Genomic DNA, 5,658 nt, shown 5'->3' with positions numbered 1-5,658 from the left:
GAAAATTAATATTACCAACATATCCTAATTGATTGAAATCCAAAAATATGAGGAATTAGAATTTTGTTAATTGTTATCCAATGGTCTCTCTAATTTGATAATTGGAGAAATATGTCCAAAATTGTACAATCTATATACACTGTTGGCTTGTTTGTTTGTGACAGTGTCTTGCTGTGTACAACATAATGGTCTTGAAATCTTGCTTCTCCTATTTCAGCCTCTCTATTAGTAGTATTGTTTATTTCATGTTTTTACACTATACTATGGTTTTCAGAACAGTTTATATATTTTAAAAGTATTTATATACCCAAAAGAAATGTAGACAATTAAATTGGGAGGGGGCTTGTAAGAGAACAACAAAGAATGAGACTGAATGCTTTGCTTGAAGTTTGTAACTCTTGTATCAAGTTATCACAGTAAGAGCCAAGATTTTAAGCTCTACTAAATACAAAACAAACAAACAAACAAAAACACTTTATATATCTATGTTCATTTAAGAAAATATTAGTAGTGATGTATTATTTTGAAATGTACAGTTAATACATTTGGAGTTATTTAAAATTTATATTGAGAAAAACGTATGTATTTTCAGTATTGCCGTAGACAAGCATCTACATAAGACTGTTAAGTTGATTGTTGTTTTATATCAAACAACTTTTTTTTAAAGATTTATTTTATTTATATTTTATGTGTATGAGTATGCTGTAGGTGTACAGATGGCCGTGAGCTATCATGTGTGTAGCTGCTGGGAACTGAACTCAGGACCTCTGCAGCCCTGTTCACTCCGGATGCACTCGCTCTGGAGTAATTCACTGTAACTGTCTTCAGATGCACCAGAAGAGGGTGTCAGATCTCATTATGGGTGGTTGTCAGCCACCATGTGGTTGCTGGGATCCGAACTCAGGACCTTTAGAAGAGCAGTCAGTGCTCTTACCCACTGAGCCATCTCATCAGCCCCAAACAACTTTTATAATACTCATTTTTATTGTTATAACGTTTTATAAATTTTAAAGAACATGACCAAAAAATATTGTAGGTATTGAAGGGGGGTCTCTGGGAGGAGTTGGGGTACAAAAGGGAAACAAGAATGTGATTTAATTCTATTTACTTAAAATGTTTTTAAATGTTAACAAATTCAGATAAATTGAAGTTATGTAACTTTTGTCATCATAATGCAATAAAACTTAAAAAAAAAAAAAAGGACTGAACCTCTGAACCTGTAAGCCAGCCCAATTAAATGTTGTCCTTATAAGAAAAAAAAAATGTAAAAAAAAAAAGAAAAAAATGTAAAAAGTGTAATGTATCTGATAAATTCAATTTTATATTGATATAAACTAAAGTAATATTTTGAATAGGTAAGTTAATATATTAAAGTTACTGTCACTTATTTCTGATTTGGGGGTTATTAGAAACTTCACAATGATATATGTGCCTCACATTGTATTTCTGTTAGACAGTGTTAGACAGACAAGAATATAGAAGAATTAATAAGGCAGATGTAATTAAGGACGTTGATTAAATACAAGGCTTCCAAGGTCTTTAAAGAATACCTGTAAATCACTCTGATTGTGCCAAAACTTTCCTCTACTTAACAGAAACACACAATATCTTCACCACATTTCATGACTTTGATATTGCCTAGTAAGCAAGTAACTTTAACATGTCAATATCCACAATGGTTTCTGCCAGTCAGCTATCACCGCTCTTTGTTTCTTGTGCTTTATGAAGTAGTAAGTAGCTAGGAAAAGCTACCAGAAATGGAGATGAGAAAAGCCCTGTAAGGAAATTGTGCCGTTTAACTTCCATCCCTGGGATGACAATACCATTAGCTTAGGGTTCGCTCTCTGCCAGGCCTTTCATAAGAGACACGTCTCCTTAAATGGGTCACAGACTGGTTGTTAATTTCCATTCATGGGGCTTGTTTTGTTTTCTGGTGTCTCAGTTAGCTCCAAGGTGACGCTTTAAATAGTTGTGAAGGCATCCTGGAAGAGGCAGTTTCCGGAGTGGCCATTATTAACTTCCTTTGTCAGTAATTTCTTCACCTTCTGACAAGTCGTCCACGGAGTCAGAGCCACTGTCCTGGACTCCACCCAGCAAGCTGTTATCAGAGCTCTCCAGCCACCCCTGCCTACCACTGCCAACAAACTGGAAAGAACTCGTGTGGGAGGAAACGGCAGCCTTGCTGAGTCTGGCAACTTCGTTGACCCGAGGTTGACTGGTAATTAGTGCGCCTATGTTCCTGGGGCCACTGAGGGGACAATCAGTTCCTTCTGATTCTCATACCACAGAGGTATGGTGAGATACCATCTCAGGGTGCTGAGAAGCTTAAACTCCACATAGAGAAGAGTCAGGAGAGACAGACCCTGTGCTGGCAGCTTCTATGAGCACTAACCCTTTGTGTTATGCAATGCCTCCAGTATGTAGGTGAAAGATAGAATAGATCCTATAGCCTTTGAAAGTCTGTGCTCCCCACAAACTTGTGCTTCTGATCTAGTCTAGATGAGTGGGGGTCACAGTGGGTACTCACAAGACCAGATCTAACTTGGAAGCTATCTAAAACATCACAGGCTTTGAAAGCCCAAGAGATGGCTCAGAGAAGTGATTCTGCAGTGTAACCAAATAAACCAGCCCCCCACCTGCAAGCTTTATCTGGCTTTACACTAAGCACACACTTTCTTTATGGAGTTGGAGCCAGACTTAATGAAAAGCAGTATCTCAAAACACCCTCTTGCCTCACTGTCTCACCTGAATTATTTCAGTGATTTTCCAGCTGGGTCTTCACCTTGCTTTATTCCATCCACTATGGGATGTTCTTGATGTAGACACAAATGAGCTATTTAAACAGATAATATCAACTCACCTTTGCTCAAAAATTTTAATGTCTTCCCATCTCAATCAGAGTAATATGTATCATGTACTATAATGATTTTCAAGGTTTACACAGCTACCCCTTAGCTAATGCTCTTACCTCAGAATTTTACCTCTCTCTCTGTTCTCCTAGACACACTGCTCCAGCTACCCCCAACACTGCCCAGAACAATCAGTTCCATTCGATGGTTATCTGGTCAGGTGCCATTGCTTTGGAAAGCTCTCCTTGGCATCTGTTTCTCTCATTCCTGACACTGCTAGCTCCTTAGTGTGCCTTATTTTATGATTGTTATTATTTTTTCTTTTGTAGAACATTATCTGGCATAATGTGCTTATTTATTTTTCATCTCCCATTAACATATTAGCCCATATTTTAAATTCAAAGTCTGGCAGACTAGATGATTCCAATCATTCTCTTGCATGAAGACAATTTTAAAAGGCTGGACCAACACACACACACACACACACACACACACACAGAGAGAGAGAGAGAGAGAGAGAGAGAGAGAGAGAGAGAGAGAGAGAGAGAGAATGAATCTAAAAATCAAGAAGGATAGAGATAATTAAGGAGGCATGCCTGTGGGGGTGCCTGTGGGGATGTTTACTGAGGACCAGAAACCTACTTTGAGTACAGGTACTTCTATCCCATGAGCTGGGATCTCAGACTAAATGAAAAAGAGGGAGGAAGAAGGCCCCCTGAACAGTGCTATCCCCCTCTTCCTGATCTCCCCTATAAGAGTAATTTCCTGTAGTCAAATTACAAGCCATTTCTGGCACCAGGGTTTCTGGACTACATCCTCAACTATGAGCCCAATCAAACCTTTTCTCCCTTTGGTTGCTCCTGGTCAAGCAGTTGCACCAAGAAGATAAGGAGCTCATGTACAACCTAAGGAAAGGGAAGGTCGTTTTGATTCCTGACTTAAAGGATATGGCCTATCCTGGTGGGGAGCCATATCAGGTGAGGAGGTTTGGTCAGAGGCAGAGAGAACTGGCCTCCTTTCTCACATAGCACCGAACCTGAAGCAGAGCTTGGACCGGAAGCAAAGCAGACCGTACTCTCAAAGGCACGTAGCTAGCGATCCATCTCTAAAACCCATGCCTTCTATCAGAGGTTCTACAGCCCCCACTCCTCAAAAGGCCACCAGCTGCCTGCAGACCAAGTGTTCAAACACATAAGCCTTTGAGGAGCATTTGGCATTCAAACCATAATACCTAACAATATGGGAAGCAATTGGAACAAGGAAATAATTAGAGTTCAAAGAAATAGACCAGAACGCTTTCAGAAAGCAGGATTTGCTGATGGCTGAAAAGCAGCCTTGAAGCAGGGCTCACTGTGATCTGGGAAGTCACTGCTCAGGATCCTGAAACCACAGGCACCGCCATTTTGGCTCTGAGACTCTTTGGCAGCTCACTGGATGCAGCTGAGACACAGAGGGAAGCTTTTGGGGACTCAGCTGCTGAAGGTTTGGGGCTCAGCATTCATCCCTCTCAAAGACAGGGATCCTAACATGATACCCTTCTCTCTAGCTTGAAATAAAGATAATGATGCAGAAATACAGGGCATGGGTTTTATTGTTCAAGGCTGATAATATACCCATGAGTGTTCGGAGGGAAGGAAGTGAAAAGCTATTGTGACGGAAAATTGCATTGTTTTGGATTTCCTCTAAAAGCAGTCTTGAAATATGAATTTGCTATAATGGGAGATTTTAAAGCAAAATGAAGAGTCAAGACACATCAAGCCAGAAGAACTAAAAGGAGTGAATTGGCCTGAGACAGGTTGACTTCATGACAGGCTGCAAACTCGCAGTTGAGGAGACCAGGCCTAAGTTTCTACTTCCCAGAACTAGGCAAGTCAGTTACTGGAACAACCATAGGCTTATGGAAAAGGGATCCCTCCCCAGCTTGCAAAAGGACAGTTAGCCAAGCTTGTGGTCAAGAAGCCAAGAGCTACCCTTTCTTGGAATGAAGCAAGAAGTTAGGCTGCGTCATAGCATCACCCAGACCCCCAGAGGTAGAACCCACCAATCAAGATATAGATCACCCTTTACTCCCTAATGTTCCTCTTTTTAGCTTTAAAACTGAATCTGCAAATTCAGTCGGGGTTCTTCCATCCTGATGGAATTGGGCCCCTGCATGCATGAATAAATAACACTCTTTGCTTTTTCATACTATTTGAGTCTGGAGTATCATTGTTCAGTGATTCATGAACCCTAACAAAACCAAGCAAGACAGTAATCAATAGAAGCAGTAATGCAGGGCTGGAGAGATGGCTCAGTGGTTAAGAGTGCTTACTGCCTAATCTTGGTTGTCAACTTGACCACATCTGGAATCAACTAAAACCCCAGCAGATGGGCATGTCTGTGGAGAATTTTCTAGACTGGACCATTTGAGGTGGGAAGATGTACCCTAAATCTAGGCCCCACATTCTGGTGGAAGCCCTTATAAGATAACATACTTGTATTATATTTTATATATATATGTACATAACTAATTGATAGTATTTTTAAAATCACAGATTTAGAAATCTCTACTCAATAGATGATATAAGTAATGCTAGGCAATGTATAGTCTAACTATTAAAATTAATATAGTTGGGCTGACAAGATGGCTCAGGAAGTAAGAGCCCTGACTGCTCTTCCAAAGTCCTGAGTTCGGATCCCAGCAATCACATGGTGGCTCACAACCACCCTTAGTGAGGTCTAACGCCCTCTTCTGGTGCATCTGAAGACAGCTACAGTGAATTATGCCAGAGTGATCAGGGCCAGAGCAAGCAGGGCAGAGCGAGTGGGG

At 40.5% G+C, this 5,658-nt stretch overlaps 1 pseudogene; it reads left to right on the top strand.

Moving 5' to 3' along the window:
- The window catches only part of LOC116095234, a 7,872-nt pseudogene extending 2,863 nt beyond the window's left edge, over positions 1-5,009 (top strand).
- Positions 5,010-5,658: the final 649 nt, after the last annotated feature.

Source organism: Mastomys coucha, unplaced genomic scaffold (assembly GCF_008632895.1).
Source record: "Mastomys coucha isolate ucsf_1 unplaced genomic scaffold, UCSF_Mcou_1 pScaffold18, whole genome shotgun sequence".
Classification (NCBI taxonomy): domain Eukaryota; kingdom Metazoa; phylum Chordata; class Mammalia; order Rodentia; family Muridae; genus Mastomys; species Mastomys coucha.
Note: the sequence above shows the minus strand (reverse complement) of the source record. Positions and strands in the feature narration are given on the sequence as shown.